Raw genomic sequence first — 20282 nt, forward strand, 5'->3', positions numbered from 1 at the left:
AGATGTCATAGTCCCATTGTATACAGCACTGTGTCAAAGGCAGACAGACTCACAACAAGGCTTCAATTGCACAGTCTGTGGGGAGGAAGTTGGTCGCAATCCTTTTCTGAGAACACATCCTGCAAGTCCCAATACTCCCACGGCAACCCCTCTGGGCCAACCCCTGCCAACGCAGCCACTATGCCCCCCTCCTCTGCTTCAGGCCCCTGCGGGTTTGGGCGGCAGTGGCCCCGGGTCTAGCAGGGGTCTAGAAATCGGACTTTCCCCATTCGCCACTGGATACTGGGGTCCTAAAGTATCCAAGAAAAGTGTGCATCCAACCTTTGCTTGAAGACTGCCAGTGAGGGGGAGCTCACTACCTCCTTAGGCAGCCTATTCCACTGCTGAACTACTCTGACTGTGAAAATTTTTTTCTTGATATCTAGCCTATATCGTTGTGCTTGAAGTTTAAACCCATTACTTTCCTCTGCAGCCAACGGAAACAGCATCCTGCCCTCCTCCAAGTGACAACCTTTCAAATACTTAAAGAGGGTCAGGCACAAGGATAGTCTGGGCAAAAAACTGATGCTTTAGGCTGATCCTGCATTGAGCCTAGATGGCCTCTGTGGATCCTTCCAGCTCTATGATCTATGATTCCCGATACTGTAGCCCAGCCCCCACAATTTCCTATGTTTGGGAAAGGCCTGGGTGGCCAAACTGTGGCTGTCCAGGTATCTCCATGGACTAGAATTGCCATGAGCCCTTGCTAGGCATGTGTGCCGGTAGAGGCTCATGGGAATTGTAGTCCATGGATACCTGGAGAGCCGCAGATTGGCTGCCCTGGTGGAGGCTGTCTTGCCTGGAACTGTCAGCAGCCTCCGCTCTTCTCTCCCCTCTGCTTTTTTGCAGAAGGACAGCTGCCTGCTGCCGGAGGATCTGACGGATGGATGGCTTCCACATGACTTGGAGTGTCAAGATGGACGGGCCAGCTTGCCCCCACCCCTACCCCCCGACCTTCACACTCTGTGCTTGTTTGCATTCCCTCCCTATTAAAGTAGACCTTTCATCAGTGGTTGATGCTCCCTGTTGGATATTCTGCTTGTGCTTTTGAATCATGCACTCTACAGATCTTGCATATTCCGACCATTGGCCTCGAACCAAGCTCTTCTGCTGCAGAACCAAATGGGCTGAGACATCGAAAAGCCTTGGACAGTCAGGGCTGACCCTCCCGAGCTGGGGTGAGCAGCTAGCAGACAACCTGACAGGGCGGGATGGGAAACAACTGGAGATTTTTGAGAATGGGGAGAACGGGGATTGGAGAGGGGAGGGACTTCCCAGGGCGTGACTCCATAGATTCCACCTTCCAGAGCAGTTATTTCCCCCACAGAATTGTCCTCTGGCCCTCGTGATAACCCTGGGAGATCTCCAGCTGGCACCCAAAGGCTAGAAATGCCAGACCCAACTCAAAAGCTGAGTAGATCCCCGTCTCACCTTTCTATGCAGAAATCCTGGGCATGCACACCATGCTTCTGAGTGCAAATCCACCCCCAGAACTGTGCTTATACATGATTCATTTATTTATTATATTAATATACCGTCCTCCCCTGAGGCTCAGGGCGGTTTACATGGAACTGGAATAAAAACAGTACAGGTAACATGATAAATTGAACAGCCTCTTGTGGCGCAGAGTGGTAAGGCAGCAGACATGCAGTCTGAAAGCTCTGCCAATGGGGCTGGGAGTTTGATCCCAGCAACCAACTCAAGGTTGACTCATCCTTCCATCCTTCCGAGGTCGGTAAAATGAGTACCCAGCTTGCTTGCTGGGGGGTAAACGGTAATGACTGGCAAACTTGCTGGGGGGTAAACGGTAATGACTGGCAAACCACCCCGTATTGAGTCTGCCAAGAAAATGCTAGAGGGCGTCACCCCAAGGGTCAGGCATGACTTGGTGCTTGAACAGGGGATACCTTTACCTTTATGTTCTAATGACGGACAAGACCACCTTCTCAAGGCGTGGGCAGCATGGGGAGGGGTCCTCCTTAGCCTCGTTCACACCAGGGATTTTTGTGTCTCAGCTCTTGTTCCAAAGGGACCTCAGCCTGCTCTTTGAGAAGTAGGATCTCCTGAACCCCCTCCAGGTCGGATGGTGCAGCCTTTTCCCCCCTCATGCAGCATTTCAGCCTCTGAGGACTTCGCCACCTGCTCCAGCACCCTCTGAATGTAAGAGCATCCCTGCGGGCAGCGATTCCATGGGATGGCCAGCTCTGGACCAGGAAGATCCTGGAGCTCTGGGGGGGGGGGGGGACCGGAAGAACTCACCTTTGGAAACCTGCCTTTGGAACGAGTCCTGCTCTAGTTGGGCGGCACAGGCCACGTGCCTGCTCAGGGAACCTGGAAGAAATGTTTGTGCCTGTCCCACATTCTCTGGGCAACCTGGCCTCATCCCTCATTTCCCTTCTTCAGGGTGAGTCTCTTAGATCCCTCCCCTAATGGATTGCACCTTTGACTTGGACAGGAAGATCCCGAAAGAGTCCGTCAAGATTCTCCGGTGTGTCTTCCGGCACGTGGACGTGGAGGAATATGGGCCGCTCGGCATCAGCCTCATCCTACACATGCTCCAGTCCTTCGGCGAAGTAAGGCTGGAAGCAGGCAAGACCGTACCGTTGCCAGCTCCAGCTTCAGTAAGTTCCTGGAGATTGGAGGGTGGGTGGGGCAGAGGGAAGGTGGGGTTTGCAGAGGGACAGTAGAATACCAAAGTGTCCTTCCTCCAAAGCAGCCATTGGCTCCCAGGTAATCGACCTCTGTGGTCCAGAGAGCAGTTCTAATGCTGGGAGATCTCCAGGCACCACCTGGAGACTGGCAACCCTTGCAATAGCGATACTGGTCAGATAGCAGGATTAAAACGTTTCAGAGTCCGAGTAGTTCAGCAGTGGGATGGGCTTCCTCAGGAGGTGGGAGCTCCCCCCCCCACTGGCCGTCTTCAAGCAGCGGCTGGACAGATCATTTTCCCGGATGCTTGAGGCTGATCCTGCATTGAGCAGGGGGTGGGACTAGATGGCCTGCATGGCCCCTTCCCACTCTAGGATTCTAGGAGTCTAGTTCAGCAATGGAAGGGGCTGCCTAAGGAGGTGGGGAGCTCCCCCTCACTGGCCGTCTTCAAGCAGCGGCTGGACAGATCCTTCTCCTGGATGCCGGAGGCTGATCCTGCACTGAGCAGGGGGTAGGACTAGATGACCTGCATGGCCCCTTCCTACTCTAGGATTCTAGGAGTAGTTCAGCAGTGGAATGGGCTTCCTCAGGAGGTGGGGAGCTCCCCCTCACTGGCCGTCTTCAAGCAGTGGCTGGACAGATCCTTCTCCTGGATGCTGGAGGCTGATTTTTCTGGGCGGCTTTGCCAGGATGGGCTTTCATCCTGGTCCTGTCCATCCCTGTCCTGCGCACATGCGGATTGGCCCAGCCCCACTGGCACCCGCCTCCAACAGCCCAACCAGCCAATCAGGCTATATCTGCCAGCCAATCAGGATGTGTCTCCCACCCCAACTGTCGCCTCCAACTGTCACTTGCCTCCCTTTGCCCAGACCACAGAGGCAGCTGGCAGTGGGCTGGTCAGGGCTTTCCCTCACCCCCCTCCCTCCAGGCCTGCTGGGAAGGACCCTCTGACAGCCCCCCCCCAAAAGGAGGGGAGGGAGGCCTTTCCTTCTGAGGGCCACGCAGGGGAGTCTGTGGGGGTCCTGTGTTTTCCTTTTAGGGGGGGCTGACAGAGGGGGCCCCTTCTCACTTGAAATCCTGCTCTGGCTGGCCTCCCTGCTGGAGGGAAGAAGCAGCCAAGCCAGGGGAATTACTCTGCAGATATGAGGCCTGTAGACGAAACTGAATGTTTTTGCCTCCTGTTTCATCTGCACAACAACCCTGTGCAGTAGGCCTCAAGTCTTTCAACTCAACAACGGCCTGTGTGGAGACCTTAAATATTTCTCCTCCTCCCGCCTGAAGATGGCAAGGGTTGAACCTTTTGCGTAACCACTGAGATGATCGCTCCCGCATACGCTCTGGGGCACCACCAAGCCCTTCTCCACCGGAGAACTGCCAAATCTCAGTCAATAACTCGATTGACTGCGGGTCTTGACCCTGGCCCCAATCCTCTCTCGTTGGTTTGACTCACAAGATACTCGCAGAGGTTGAGGCTGGCGTCATTCTCAACTGCAACGAAGTCTGTCCACTTCATGAACGGGGTACCGGTGGAGAGGACATCTGTCGAGACCTACAGAAGTGGACCCCTTAGAAGGTTGAACAACACTTTTTCAGGGGTCTTGGCAGGGCAAGCAGCTTAGCCGGGTAGGCACTATCCTCACAACAGCCTTGCAGAGTAGATCAGGATAGAGCATTTGTCTGTCTGGAGCAGCGGAAAAGAGCGAGATCGGCATGGTGGGGCAAGTGGAAGAACTGAACCAAGAAACCCTGGGGAAAAAAACAGTTTATGTACAATCACGATGGATTGTACATAAATCCAAAGAACAATGGATCTTCATGCCATTGGTCAATTTCCGTTTAATTTCTGTGAAAGAACCCTTGCATCATTTCATGGTTCAGGGGTCACCACAACATGAGGAACTGTATCAGAGGGTCGTGGCATTAGGAAATTTGAGAACCACTGACCTACAGGACAAAAAAGCAGACAACAGAGTTAGCCAGGCCAGGATGCGGCCTCAGCAAGGGCAGCTCAGAAGGGACAAAGGGGGGGGGGGATGCAAAGATGCTTTTACAACCCTGCAGTGGAGGAATGGCTCTCTGGTCTCGGAGCTCAGCAGGGGAGGGGGAACCGGTCAAGGTCTGTCCAGCACCGGAAGCTGAAGAGGGTCAACCCCGGTTAGTCCATGGATGAGCCATATGAGTCATGATGCTAACAGATCTCCAGCCCCTTGTTCGCCCCACCACCTTGGAGAAGAATGTCTCCTCCCAGAGTGGATGAAACAGTGGGGCAGCCAAGCCCCCTCCATATCTAGGTCCAGCATTTACCTTTTCTTTGCTCGCAGTTCTCGGGATTTTGCTTTTGCCACCACTGCCTTGTTTCGATTCAGCTCTGCCTCCACTCTGCTCCATCTCCGCCGTGTTGTTTTAGAAGAAGAAAGAGACACTCCGTATTACTCTAGAATGGGAAAGTCCACAGCTTTTCCAACCCTGCGGGGGAAGAATGCCTCCCTGGTCTCTGAGCTCAGCAGGGGAGGGGGAACCAGTCAAGATCTGTCCCGCACCAGAAGCTGAAGGGGGTAGCTGGCACCTCCTGGGCCCGGCCGGTACCTGGAAGGGGTCCAGAGTCCTCCTGTCTTCCTTGGGTATTCTTTCCCCCTGTGCGGGTGGTATTTATTTGAATGGTCCTGACGGACAGCCAGGACAATGTGTTTGCCTCTTTCGCTGCCTCAGGAAGCTGTGGGCTCCTCTCCTGGCACCTGCATTTCCTCTGGCTGGCCCGGGTGCCTTGGCCCTGTATCAAGAGGGGCAGTACAAAGGGGCAGGGGGGGCCAGTCCTGCCGGGCTGGATCTCCTCGTCCAGGTGGGTGGTGAGGAGCGGCACCAATTACTGATGCTGGAGGAGGCGGCTTATTTGGTCTCCGCAGTTTTCCAGGAGCTGGGCAAGGGTGATGAGGGGGGCGGGGGGACACTGACAATTCACAGTCAAATTGCACAGGGGATACCTTTACCCTTTTCACCTAATGACGGACAAGGTGGTGGCTGAATTGATGTCCCCACTGTAGTAAGAGCTGTTCAAGGGCATGGAGGGCGGCGGTAGATACTCTCGCCTCATGGTCCCACTGCATGACCCAGAGAGCTGGAAGGAGAACAGGGCAGGCAGAGGGGTCATGGAACTGTGGAAACAACCCTGAACGGAGCAAGAACAGCAGCCCGCCTCACAGGGCTGGTTTGTCGGGCAGCGAAAGTGCCATTGCGGTTGAATCCCAGGTGCTACTCTTTCTTTCCTGGTGCCTTCTGCCTCTCCCCTCAATCCCTTCCTTCTTGTTCAGGGGCATTCCTGGCTAAGTCCCTCAGTCAGTTCCATTTTCGACCACTTGAGGGAGCTCCCCTCCCCCTCCACACACCCCTCATGTCCTGACCTCTGGGAGAAGGATGGGCCATGAGTGTAATGCGGCCTCCTCAGCCTTTTCCTAGTAACCCCGGAAGTGAAGTCAAAGGGCCACGCCTCCCTGTCACGCCCCTGGAAGTCACGTGTCCACACTGGGCGTGGCACCACTAATGAAATCAAACGCTTGCTAAATAAGGAGTCAGTTTTATTTTTGTGCCGGCCGTTCCTTGCCTGAGCCAAACAAGGAGGCATTCCTTTCAGCTCTCCTGAAGCCCACCATGCCAAGCAGCCATGCTGCTCAGGGGACATGATCTGTGTGAACTTGGCACTTTGGGAGATCTCCAGGAGGTTGGCAATCTCAGCAAGACCTGAGAATATAGTTTCCAAGGGTCAAAAATGGCAGCTGGGGCAGGGAGAAACCTGGGAAGAAAGGAATCCTTGTGCCAGCTGGGCACAGTCCTCGTGCTGGATCTGGGTGCAGGGGCTCTCAGCCAGGGATGCCAGCCTCCAGGTGGGACCTGGGGATCCCCTGGAATTACAGTCATCTCCAGAATACAGAGATCCGTTCCCCTGGAGAAAACAGCTGCTTTGGAGGGCAGACACAGTCCCCTCCTGCTTGAATATCTGAATCCATTTGCTTGCAACAGTGGCCTTCCTCCAGGTACATTCTGCCCGCAAGGCTCTAAGAATACATGTGGAGTTGGGGGGTTGGGGGGGGGATGGGACAAGCCAATGGGGGGTGCAGCGGATTCAGTTCTTCTCTCCCCTTCCTTTTCCATTGTGTGTGGATTCAACCAGGCCACTGCAGATCTGATACATGGAGCAGGATTTCCTGCAGAAGCGATGAATTTCCTGCATTTGGGGGGGGGGGGTTGCGGGTGGACTAGATCAGGTGTAGTCAACCTGTGGTCCTCCAGATGTTCATGGACTACAATTCCCATGAGCTCCTGCCAGCAAACCCTGGAGGTCCCTCCCAGCTCTAGGATTCTAGTCTTCTAAAGCCCCTCTGTCCTCCTGACTCCTCCCCAGGTTTGTTGAGATAAATATATGTAAACACTTATTGATTTATTATATTTATATACTGCGGTTTACATTCTGGCTCTCATATGTGGGAAAGTACAATGAACATTCCACATGAAACTTATGGAACAGTGAACTTGTATCAAACTGTGTAACATGATAACAGTGCTTAATAACAGTATAAAGGTAAAGGTAAAGGTATCCCCTGTGCAAGCACCAAGTCACATCTGACCCTTGGGGTGATGCCCTCTAGCGTTTTCATGGCAGACTCAATACGGGGTGGTTTGCCAGTGCCTTCCCCAGTCATGACCGTTTACCCCCCAGCAAGCTGGGTACTCATTTTACCGACCTTGGAAGGATGGAAGGCTGAGTCAACCTTGAGCCGGCTGCTGGGATTGAACTCCCAGCCTCATGGGCAGAGCTTACAGACAGCTGCCTTACCACTCTGCGCCACAAGAGGCTCTATAATAACAGTATATACATAGATAATTACATCCCTGCAACTGGAGTAACCCCTCCGGGGCCATGGAGTAGCCCTGGGGTTACTTCAAAGATAGAGTCCAATAGCAAGGCTCATGCCTTGAATTAATCTTTGTTGGTTGTGCTGCTTCAGAGCAATATGGCCTTCATTACTGTTGTGCTGCTTCAGAGCAATATGGCCACCCACTTGAATCTATCCTGGGGTTTCTAGTAACCCAGGTTGAGAAAGAGTGGTCCAAAAGGACTAGTTTGGCAGACACCTGGCAGCCCCCCCCCCCCCAGGGAAGCATATGGACCAGTGACATCTCTCTTTCCAGGCATTTGTGCCCCACTTGAATCTTCAGAAAGGCTGCTTGGGGCCAACATAATTCCCTGCAGCCATCTAGGCCAGTTCCCGATTGGAAACAGAACAGATGTCAGGTTTCTTCAGTTCCCAAGAAAACTCTTTGACTTGAAGCAAAAGACAGGTATATTCTAGAGCAAGAGAGTTAACACAAGCTGTGATGGAACTGGGATTCAAGAAATTAAAAACAGCATGTATCTCTTTCTGCTCCCCCCCCCCCTCCATCCATGAGAACCCAAATAACGAGGGAAGCTTAAAAGGGAAAGCAAACCAGGCAGCTGTGAGATAAAAGGGTGCCCAAGGACAGGAGGGGGTGGACCACTCTATCGGCGGCTTACAATTGCTTCCCCATGTCCACCCCTCAGGGGGGGATAATGGGGATTTTTATAACTTTTTAGTCGCTTTATGTCTTGAACTGTGGCTTTTAGTTTAAGGGTGTTTTTTTGGGAGATTGTATGTATGTACCGTAGAGCCTCTTGTGGCACAGAGTGGTAAGGCAGCAGACATGCTGTCTGAAAGCTTTGCCCATGAGGCTGGGAGTTCAATCCCAGCAGCCGGCTCAAGGTTGACTCAACCTTCCATCCTTCCGAGGTCAGCAAAATGAGTACCCAGAAATGACTGGGGAAGGCACTGGCAAACTACCCCGTACTGACATGAAAACGCTAGAGGGCATCACCCCAAGGGTCAGACATGACCCGGTGCTTGCACAGGGGATACCTCTACCTATGTATGTACTGTATATTATATTATATTATATTATATTATATTATATTATATTATATTATATTATATTATATTATATTATATTATATTATATTATATTATATTATATTATATTATATTATATTATATTATATTATATTATAGGGCCTCTTGTGGCGCAGAGTGGTAAGGCAGCCGTCTGAAAGCTTTGCCCATAAGGCTGAGAGTTCAATCCCAGCAGCCGGCTCAAGGTTGACTCAGCCTTCCATCCTTCCGAGGTCGGTAAAATGAGTACCCAGCTTGCTGGGGGGTAAACGGTCATGACTGGGGAAGGCACTGGCAAACCACCCCGTATTGAGTCTGCCATGAAAACGCTAGAGGGCGTCACCCCAAGGGTCAGACATGACTCGGTGCTTGCACAGGGGATACCTTTACCTTTACCTTTACCTATATTATATTATATTATATTATATTATATTATATTATATTATATTATATTATATTATATTATATTATATTATATTATATTATATTATATTATATTATATTATATTATATTATATTATATTATATTATGACCACGAGCCTCCAGGGAGTGGCGGGATATAAATTGATTAAATAAAATAAAATAAAAATAACAGGAGGGGAAAGATTAGTGCCAAGGAATGGTTTGCTTTTGGACGGCTGCTGAGAAAAGGAACCAGAGCTGGGCAGGAGATATTCTGGACACACCCAAATAGGCCTCCTCAACGGATTTTACACTGACTGTATCCGCGGTCAAGAGTGGTGCATAGATCCCTAGGGATACAGGAAGGAGGGTCATGAGACTGGACACAAGGACCCATGTCTCAAAGCCAGAGGCCCAGACTGAGAGGGCTCAGGCCGGCCCCTGCCCCTCAGGGACTGGAGATGAAGCAAGGTCGGTCCTGGATGGAAGTCCACCCCGGAGGAAGTCCGAGGCAGGTGATGGCCACCCCCTCTGTCCCTCTCTTTCTTTGAAAACCACCGCAAGACGGGTGATGGAGAGGAGTGGAATATAAATTAAAAAATAGATAAGTAAATAATGTGCCACCTGATGCGCTGGCATTTGCCGTTTGGCAGTTAACTGTGCCTCCTGCGGGTGAAGCAGAAGACAGATCTGCCCTCTACAGATTTGACCCTCCCCCCGCCTAAACTGGCAGGGGGCTACAGGAATAAAATGTTTTACTGGTTATATTTATTCTGTGGTTTTATATTCTGCTTGCTTATTGCCATCCACCCTGAACTTCCAGGAAGGGCGGGGCTATAGATATTAATTAATTTACTTACTTACTTACTTACTTACTTACTTACTTACTGCCCCAGAATTCTAAAGCTGCCTGCAGGCTCAAAGAGGTTGGGGACCCCTCCCTTACACCGAGTCACCCATCATAGTCAGTCACCAAAGTCAGCTCTCCTGCAAGGTCTTTCACGTCACCCACCGCCTGGTCCTTCAGAAAACCAACCCCTGGAGATGCCAGGGATCGGACCTCAGACCCTCCGCAGGCCAAGCAGATGCTCAGTTATTGACCTTCAGTCTCCCCACCCCCTTGTCAGTGCAGTTGCTTTTTCTTCTTGAGCCTGACTCCAGCGTGACCCGGGTTCAAATCCTCATCTCATTTTCTCTGGCTTTTTACTTCGGGACCCAGGACAAGCGCACAACCCAGAGCCCAGGTTATGGCCCCTGATTACCTATTAATTTTGCAGCCGCCTCTTGCTGCAAAGTGAGTTTGCTTCTCAAAAACTGGACAGTCTGTGCAAGGATTTCCGGCGTCTTGTTCTTGTATTTCCATAGCTGAAAGACAAAACAGGAAGACAGGCAAGGTCAAGTCTGTGCCCTTGTTTCCTTGGGCAGAAGTCACCCTCACCCCGTATCTGTGGATGCCTCTTTCTTTCAGGCGTGTTTCAACCTGGGAGACGGAAGAGGCACTACTGAAGGACCACAGACCTTCCACCTGTGTGTACGTGAGAGTCTGGCATTTGCAGCTATAGACCAGCCTATGGTGGGGGCTCTGTATGTGAAACCCAAAAGAAACAGGGGCCAAACCTTGGAGAGCCAGTAGGTTTGTAGTGAAGTATGCAGGCCTCTGATTTGGAGAGCTGAGTTTGATTCCCCGCTCCTCCACATGCAGCCTGTTGGGCGACTCCTGGAACTCTCCCAGCCCCACTGACCTCACAAGGAGAGCTAGTGTGGTGGGGTGGGGTGGTTGAGAATTGTGGATTCTAATTTGATTCCCCACTCCTTCTCCACATACAGCCAGCTGGGTTACCTTGGGCCAGGTACAGTTCTGTCAGAGCTCTCCCAGCTCCACCTGCTTCCTGAGTTGCTGGTTGTAGGGAGAGGAAGGGAAAGCAGTTGTCAGCTATTTTCAGACTACTTAGAGTAGAGAAATTAGGGTTAAAAAACCCCTAAGCTGCTTCTTTTGGGAAGCCACAACTGTCTTAGAGGAACTCATGATATTTACGGCACCTTGAAGCTGGTCTAGCAAGGTCAGTATTGCCTACTCAGAGCGGCGGCAGCTCTCCAGGGTCTCGGGCCGAGGTCATTCACTTCACCTCCTGCCTGCTCCTTTTAGACTGGACATGGCCAGGATGGACCCTGGGATCTTTTGCATAACCACTGACTCCCCCAAATTCTCTGGGCACCCCCAAGCCCTCCTCCACCTGAGAACTGCTGCCACATCTGGGCCGATCACTCTGATGTCGATGGGTCTTGACCCAGCCCCCAACCCTGTCTTGGTGGTTTTACTCACAAGATACTTGCACAGTTTCCTGTAGAGTTCGTCGAGATTTGTACAAGTCTCTAGCCCAAAAAGTCCGGCTGGAACATCCGTCCATTTCATATAGGTGGTGCATATGGATAGGACGTTCCTTGAGACCTAGAGGATGAAAATGCAGACAACAGAGTTAGCCAGGCCAGGATGCGGCCTCACGCAAGGGCAGCTCAGGCGGGACAAAAGGCGTGGTGGTGGGGGGATGCAAACGTGCTTTACAGCCCTGCTGTGGAAGAATGGCTCACTGGTCTCCTAGCTCACCAGGGGAGGGGGAATCAGTCAAGATCCGTCCAGCACCGGAAGCTAAAGAGGGTCAACCCCAGTTAGTCCATGGATGGGAGACCTCTGAGGAAATCCAGGGTTGCAGACCAGAACCAATGGGATGAAATAAATTCAAAAGAAATTCCGTCCAAACATCCGGAAGAAGTTCCTCAGTAGAACAGGCTTTTGAATTCATTTCATCCCATTGATTCTGGTATTTGAAGGTGGTTATCATCTTCTCTCCAGGCTAAACAGACCAAGCACACAGACCGTCCCAAAATGGCTTTCTGTCCCCCTGCTCACCTCTCTGGTGACAGGATCTGCTAGCTGGATCAGCAGGGGCACTTAGCTGCGGAAGATTTCCTCTTTTAGAGAGTGTCGGTTGCCATCGGACATGGCCGCCCCTTTCAGTAAAGTCCCAAAGAACCCAATGGAGTTGCTTCTCAAGTCGTCATCCTCCTAAAACAAAACAAACAGTCAGTCCCAAGCTCTGGGGGCCTTGATGGGAGGTGGGTGGGGGGAGGTGGTGGGTAAATCAATCAAGTGGACATCTAATGCTTTGGAGCAAATGCACCCTTCCTTCTAGGGATCCCTCAATTCAGTGCGTCAGGCTGCTGACAATCTCTGGGAATGAATTTGGGGGCGAAAGAAGGAGCAAAGAACAAGAAGAGTTGGTTTTTATACAAAAGGACAACTGGACGGAGGTGGCAATGGTACGGTCTTGCCTGCTTGCTGCGTTACATCATTGAAATACTGCAGCATTGTTGGGATCAGTTTGACGCAAAGGGAGCTGCATTTTTTTATGTTGGTTTGTTCGAACACAGACTGCAGGGTCTTGATGGTCTCCTTTACTATAGTCTTGTCCATGCTGACGGCGCAACTCATTAGAGGAGGCAGGAGGGCCTCCAGAGACTCGTCCTGAAGGGAGGAAATGAGGGATGAGACCAGGTGGCCACACCGAGTGTGAGACATGCTCAAACCTTTCTTCCGGGTTCCCTGCGCAGGCACATGGCCTGTGCTGCCAACCGAGAGCAGGACTCATTCTGCCTCTGACTTTTCTATCCTGACAGAATGTTCCCCCTCGCGGTCCAAAGAGAGCGCGCGTGACCAAGGGAGGGATGCAGCTGATGGTGAGCTCAGAGAGATCTCCTTTCAATCAGCTGGCAGGAATTCTTCCTCCCAGGCAAGGTTGTCCAGTCCCAGGCTGGGAAATTCCTGGAGCTTTGGGGAGGGCACTTTGTTAGGGAAGAGCTTGGACAGCCAACCACAAGGCATAGGGACCGAGGCCTTCATAAAAACCTAAGAAGAGCCCTGCTGGGTCAGACCAGTGGCCCATCTAGCCCAGCATCCTGCCTCACACAGTCCCCCTGGAGGACCAAGAACAGGGCAGAGAAGGCGAGGCCTTCCTAAGAGCATCGGAAGAGCCCTGCTGGATCATCTATCACACCATCCGGTCTCACACAGGGGCCAACCACTTCTTCAGGATGACCAGCAACAGGGTGTAGAGCATGAGGCCTTCCCCTAAGGTTGCCACCTGGCTCTGGGATTGAGAAGTAGACTGTCTCACCAAATTGGGAGGACTGGCAAATACTCCGGAAGATAGAGACAGAGTTCAACGAGATCTGAACACAATGGAAAAATGGGCAAATGAGAACAAGATGCAATTTAATAAAGATAAGTGTAAAGTTCTGCATCTGGGTCAGAAAAACGAAAAGCATGCCTACTGGATGGGGGATACGCTTCTAGGTAGCACTGTGTGTGAACGAGACCTTGGGGTACTTGTGGACTGTAAACTAAACATGAGCAGGCAGTGTGATGCAGCGGTAAAAAAGGCAAATGCCATTTTGGGCTGTATCAACAGGGGCATCACATCAAAATCACAAGATGTCATAGTCCCATTGTATACGGCACTGGTCAGACCACACCTGGAGTACTGTGTGCAGTTCTGGAGGCCTCACTTCAAGAAGGACGTAGATAAAATTGAAAGGGTACAGAGGAGAGCGACGAAGATGATCTGGGGCCAAGGGACCAAGCCCTATGAAGATAGGTTAAGGTACTTGGGAATGTTCAGCCTGGAGAAAAGGAGGTTGAGAGGGGACATGATAGCCCTCTTTAAGTATTTGAAAGGTTGTCACTTGGAGGAGGGCAGGATGCTGTTTCTGCTGGCTGCAGAGGAGAGGACACGCAGTAATGGGTTTAAACTTCAAGTACAACGATATAGGCTAGATATCAGGAAAAAGCTTTTCACAGTCAGAGTAGTTCAGCAGTGGAATAGGCTGCCTAAGGAGGTGGTGAGCTCCCCCTCACTGGAAGTCTTCAAGCAAAGGTTGGATACACACTTTCCTTGGATGCTTTAGGATGCTTAGGGCTAGTCCTGCGTTGAGCAGGGGGTTGGACTAGATGGCCTGTATGGCCCCTTCCAACTCTATGATTCTGTGATTCTATGATTCTCTGGATGTGGAGGTTCCCCTCAGTCCTCATGGCTAGTAGCCAGTGAGAGACTTCTCCTCCGTTCATCTGTCTAATCCCCTTTTCAAACTGTCTGTTCCTTGGCCATCACAATGTCCTCTGGCAGCAAATCCCACCTTTTCATATATCTCTCTCTGCGCAAAAGAGTCTTTCCCAAGGAAGTTCTTTCCCAAATCTGTTCCTCCCCAGGCTCCACCCCCCAGAGCTCTGGGCTCTTCTCGATCCAGAGCTGGCCATCCTATGGAATCGCTGCCCGCGGGGATCCTCTTACTTCCAGGGGGTGTTGCAGCAGGTGCAGCATTTGTGGACACGGTTGTACCATCCATTCTCTGAGGACGTCCAGGATGTCCTGCTTCACAAACATCAGTCCGATGTCTCCATGGAACAGGAGCTGAGACACAAAACCCCCGTTGTAAGGCCAAACAGGACCACCCCCCTCCTGCTGCCCAGGCTACAGAGAAAGATCCTTTCACCTTTAAGAGGTGGGCTCTATATGGATTACGTGGGCTCCTTGGACTGAGATCACTGCCCCTCCACGATACTGGCTCGGGGCACTTGACAACAGGTCACAACAGGAAAGCATGACTCATTAAAACAATCATCCAAATGGTCAAACACACGGGACTGCGAGATCGCTTAGAAAGCTCACGACAGATGTTGCACTGTGTGTCTGCAGCACTTGGGGGACGACAATGGCGAGGGGAGAGAAGGCACAGGAAACAGGGCTTCCAGATGCCTGCCATGGGGGAGGAAACGGGTGGGGATGGGGGTGGTTTGGGGGACAAGACCATGGAGTCTGCCCATCAAAGCTGGGGGAACAGAACTCTGCTGCCTGGAGATGAGGTGTCTTTCCAGGCCCCACCTGTCCAAGGCACTCCAGCCCTTAGAGCATATTGGGGAGAGGAATGGGAAGGCGACTGTAAGCCGCTTTGAGCCTCCTTCGGGTAGGGAAAAGCGGCATATAAGAACCAACTCTTCTTCTTCTTCTTCTTCTTCTCCTATCGTTTCAGCCCTTATAGCATTTTGGTCGTTCCAGTGGTTCATATAATGCAGTGGCCCGGTCCTGGGCTGCGAAGGCCATGGCGCCGGACCGCGGCTCCCTCCCCCCCCGGGAAGCTTGCAGCCCGGGAAGCTTCTTACTGCGGGAGGGGGGGAGAGGGAATCAGGGCCGCGCTCGCGCATGGCGCATGTGCATGGCACATGCGCAGGCGGGCACTTGCCCTGCCTGTCCCCAGCCTCAAAAAGGTTGGGGACCACTGATATAATGCACAACACACTGTTTTGCAATAGCCTTTGCGCTGTATATATGTTTTTAATTCCTTGGCTTTGTAAAAAAAATGTGCACAATAAAAGTAATATGAAAGTAATATCATTTTGACATATATACAGTCCTTAAACCCTTGAAGGTCCTAACTGCCACCCGTTGGGTTTTTAGGGTTCCACTTCCAGGTCCCCCAGGGAGATCTCCTTGTGGTCCTGCCTGGCTGGGAAAGGGTTCAAGGATGTCAAGAGTCCAGTAGGCCACAATCCACGGATCTACCCAGCAGAAGTGTCTGCATGTGTCCCGGTCATCCAGGGCTCACCTTCGTGAAAAAAGCCATTCCAACTGTCCTCTCCTTCAGTTCGTGATGGCGCAAATATGCGTTGGTCAGTTTGAATGTCATCATCATGTGCACTTTGATGAATGTGAACAGCACCCTGCGTGGGGAAAACACGAAATCCCCAAAGGGTCAGCGGCTCCGAAGGTTCAAAGGCAGGAACAACTGGGCCCTGCTACCACTGTGGCAACTGCAGTGCATGCGGAATCCCCAAATCTGTTTCAGGAGGCTGTTATGGATCATACAGTGTAAAATTTACAAGACCACAACAAAAACAGCTAAGCAGCAAGAGGATTTATTTAGGATACATGTTTGCAAGCATGGAGAGAAAGCTAATTGGTGCATTCTCTGAAGTCTGCATCAGTGCAGCTCATTTTTAAGACCTTGATACGTCATCATGAGGTATCCTGACGCTCACTCCCTCACTGTCCCTTTGACCAATCAGGTCGACGACAAAGGGCGTACAATCTGACCTATCACGGATGGCTATATATCTTATTACAATTTTCTCACTCTTTGTTTCAAAGAATACATTCCTTTATATGGAGGGATGCTACATTCAGGAGCTATCTGCTTTTGACAAATTCAAGGTTGCTTTGAGAGACAAAGAAATAACTATACACATAGTGCCATAGCAGCCAACAATGAACTCAAGATACATTCTGCCTGACCTAAAAATAAACCATAGACAGACTGTGTCTAAAGTGTGTTCCACAAATCTGTATTTGTGTTCTCAATTGTGTTCCACAAATCTATATAATCTATATCAATTCCCCCCTTTTATTTTTTTAACTCTGCGGAACACATTAACATTTTTCTTCTATCATGGTTTCTCCTTCAGTTGAATCTGTGTTAGAGAGTGGTTTGTATTCTTACAGGGCTAATATTTTGGCCTCTGTTTGTCTGGAGATTATTCTGCACACACCACCACCACACACATTTGCAGCAAGCAAATAATTTAAAGCCAAGTGATTTTGATAAATTGCACTGTTAAACTTAATTTGCTTTTATGTTATTAGGTTTAAAACCTTTGCAGTTTAAGTGGCCCATGAATAGAGTTTTGTCTTTCTTAGACTTTGGATTACTCTTTTTAGGCCTTTAAATTCAGTATTCATAGAATCATAGAATCATAGAGTTGGAAGGGGCCATACAGGCCATCTAGTCCAACCCCCTGCTCCACACAGGATCAGCCCTAAGCATCCTAAAGCATTCAAGAAAAGTGTGCATCCAACCTTTGCTTGAAGACTGCCAGTGAGGAGGAGCTCACCACCTCCTTAGGCAGCCTATTCCACTGCTGAACTACTCTGACTGTGAAAAATTTTTTCCTGATATCTAGCCTATATTGTTGTACTTGAAGTTTAAACCCATTGCTGCGTGTCCTCTCCTCTGCAGCCAACAGAAACAGCATCCTGCCCTCCTCCAAGGGACAACCTTTCAAATACTTAAAGAGGGCTATCATGTCCCCTCTCAACCTCCTTTTCTCCAGGCTGAACATTCCCAAGTCCCTCAACCGATCTTCATAGGGCTTGGTCCCTTGGCCCCAGATCATCTGTTCCACCAGAGAGGTGTATCCCAAGAAAGTACAAAATGATTATTTTTATATACATATCTCTTTGTATGTTTTACCCAACCTTTTGTATCTCCCATGTATTTATCATTGTGCATGTAAGTCAATTCTCATGTTAATTCTTTACATATTCATCCACCTCCATTCAAGTTAGAAACAGGGGCATCCAGGTAATTATAGTTCTGTTAATCAGTGTTCCCCATTGATGAGTTTTGCATATCTCAAGCCAATACCTTTTGGGGCTTGATGTCTGGGTTGTAACAGAAAATCTGGAAATTTCCCTGGAATCTAGAATATAGTGTTCTATTAAAGGGGGAGGTACACTGATATTGTATACAAAAGGATCTGGTTGATTCGCTTGTAATCTTATGGAAAACTAGTAAAAAAGCCCATTGTATGTCAAATACAATGGGCTCTAGGAGGGGGGAGAGCGAGGGCCTGGCGAGGGCAAGGAGAGTAAAGGTAGCTTACCGGAGAGAGGGAGGGGGCTCCCGGGCGGCATCCATCTTCTCGTGGGGGCTCCGTTTTTGTGTGTGTTGAAGGCGCCGCGTCAAGGCACCGGGCAGGGAGCCCCCGGGTGGCGGCGATCTTCTTGTGTTGGTCTTTCGGGGGGTATCTTCTTGTGCGGCTGATGTTCTTGGGCAGCGGCCTGACGCGTCGGAAGCGCTTTGCGCCTCCGTCGCGTCAGGCCACCAGCAAGGAAGCAACTGCGAGCTGCGCTGCGCACGGCTCGCAGTTGCTTCCTTGAGCGGCGGCTTGATGCGGCAAGCCGCCGGGCAGGGAGCCCCCGGCAGCCGCGCTCCACGCGACTGCCGGGGGCTCCCTCGGGTGGCGGCCTGACGCGGCGAGAGCCGCTTCGCGCCTCTCGCCGCGTCAGGCCGGGAGCAACTATGAGCGCGCAGCTCGCAGTTGCTGGGGCTGGGAATCAGAGGGACCAATCGGCAGGCGCTTCGCGCCTGCCGATTAGTCCCTCCGATTGTCTGTCATGAGGAAGGGTCCAATCCGGACCCTTCCTCATCACGGACACATCCCGCCTCGGCAGCCGTTAACGATTTATTTAGTCCATGGCGCCCGTGGCGCCACGGGCGGTTTAAAGATAGTATCAGATATCCCAAAAATCCCAGATATCCCATAGTATCAGATATCCCAGGGTAAAACAAATTTCTAATTAATTTGTTTGCTTTCATTGTTTATGTTCCTGTAAAAATAAAATCTTACCTTCCACTTCTGGTGAAGATTAGTGTTTAAAGAAAGAAAAACAACCCTTCCCCAATAAGCGTAAATAGCTGGGTCTCTCTTGTAGTCTTTCTAGATTTTCCCAAAAAAGAAAGAACAGAAGGTACCCTCCTAAATCAATTATAGCCCATAAAGAAATGATAAATAAACAATTTTCAAAAGCTCCTGCAAAGATAACATAACGAGTCTCTGGGTCCCAAATAGGATCATCCCCTTGATGACTCCTCATGAGTTCTGTGTTACTTGACTGAAAGGTAGTTCTGGAGATGGGTGGTTTCAGTTGTTTATAATTCCTGCCATCCCAAGTTTGCACTAGCACGTGCGTTAAAGTTTTTATTAGGCAGCAATTTGTTCTTCAGCCTCAAAAGATATTGCAGCAGCTCACATACGGTAAAATGGACCCATTGTCTCTGGAATCTGTTTTGACACTCATTATCACCAGTCAACAAGATTTGGAAAGGAATTTCCACTTCATCATCAGTTTTAATGGTTTCTCAGGACTTCATCCATACTTGGTTACCTGGTTAAGAAATAAACTGGAAAGTCATAGGGCAAAAGTCAATTTATAATTAACTGTGTCCTAGATCTTTAAAGAATTCTTGACAAATCCCCTAGTAATTTCCAATTGTTTTTCACGCTCACACACCTAAGCTGACAAGAGCTATGGAAAGCTCGTATCATTTTTTCTAAGGGAAATATTACTCATTTTCCCTTTGAGTTATTAACATAGAATCATCAAATCACAGAACAATAAAACCATAGAATCACATAATTGGAAGGGACCTCCTGAGATCCAGTTCAACTCCCTTGTTAGAATGTTTTTGCCACATTTAACTTCAATCCAAACATTTAGCTTCAATCCAAACATCCCCTCACAAAAGATGACTGAGGAATAGTTCGGCCCACTCTGCTTTCTGGGAAATGAAGCTATTGACAAAACAAGTCAAGAAATTATTAAAGTTTACATTTTTAACAGAGTTAGTCTTTCAGCAGATTTATTATCACCTAAAACATTTTATATTATTTATCTATCTACTATCTCACCTCTGTTGCAATATATCTAACCAAATCCTAAATTACTGTTTCTTTTTATGTATAGACTAGAAGAACTCAGAGCAGTATAAAACAAAACAAACACGTACCTTATAGGTATAATTTTTACCAGCCAGTGTCTAGATCCAAACACCATCCACGGCCACTTCTTCAAAGTGTTCCATAGCCTGGAATAACTTTTAACAAAATCTTGATACATTAATTCAGCCTCATTTGATGTGAGGGACCCCTTTTGCTATAAGTTTTTATTTGAACTTATTAACCTATGTCCATACTTTGAGTCTATATAAATATTTTTCTTCTTACCTTTTTCTCAGGTGTAAGGCTTATATGAGAGCCTAAACCTCTGCGGTCTCAGCTGATCATGCAGGTGGGAGAGGGCTGACTTCCTGAATGTCATTGCTTGTGACAACATCATAGTTTGTGATCCACTCTCCATTTCTTTAGATCCAGCCTGACCTTGGTGTTCACATCAATCCTATACCATCTTAATCAGGGGTCAGTTCTGTCTCCAAGGAAAACACTGTGGCTGGGTTTAGCCAGTTGTTACAGCAAGATACTTTCATACTCCAACAGTCTCGAATTGATTAATCACTGCCATATGGACAGTAGACATGGAGGGGCTGTTCCAAGATACTTTTGAGCCCCTTCCATCAAGGTAACTGCAATGGCCCTTGAATCTTGAGGCCATCCTCTAGCCATGAGG

The sequence above is a fragment of the Paroedura picta genome, chromosome 4 (assembly GCF_049243985.1).
Source record: "Paroedura picta isolate Pp20150507F chromosome 4, Ppicta_v3.0, whole genome shotgun sequence".
In the NCBI taxonomy this organism is placed as follows: Eukaryota; Metazoa; Chordata; class Lepidosauria; order Squamata; family Gekkonidae; genus Paroedura; species Paroedura picta.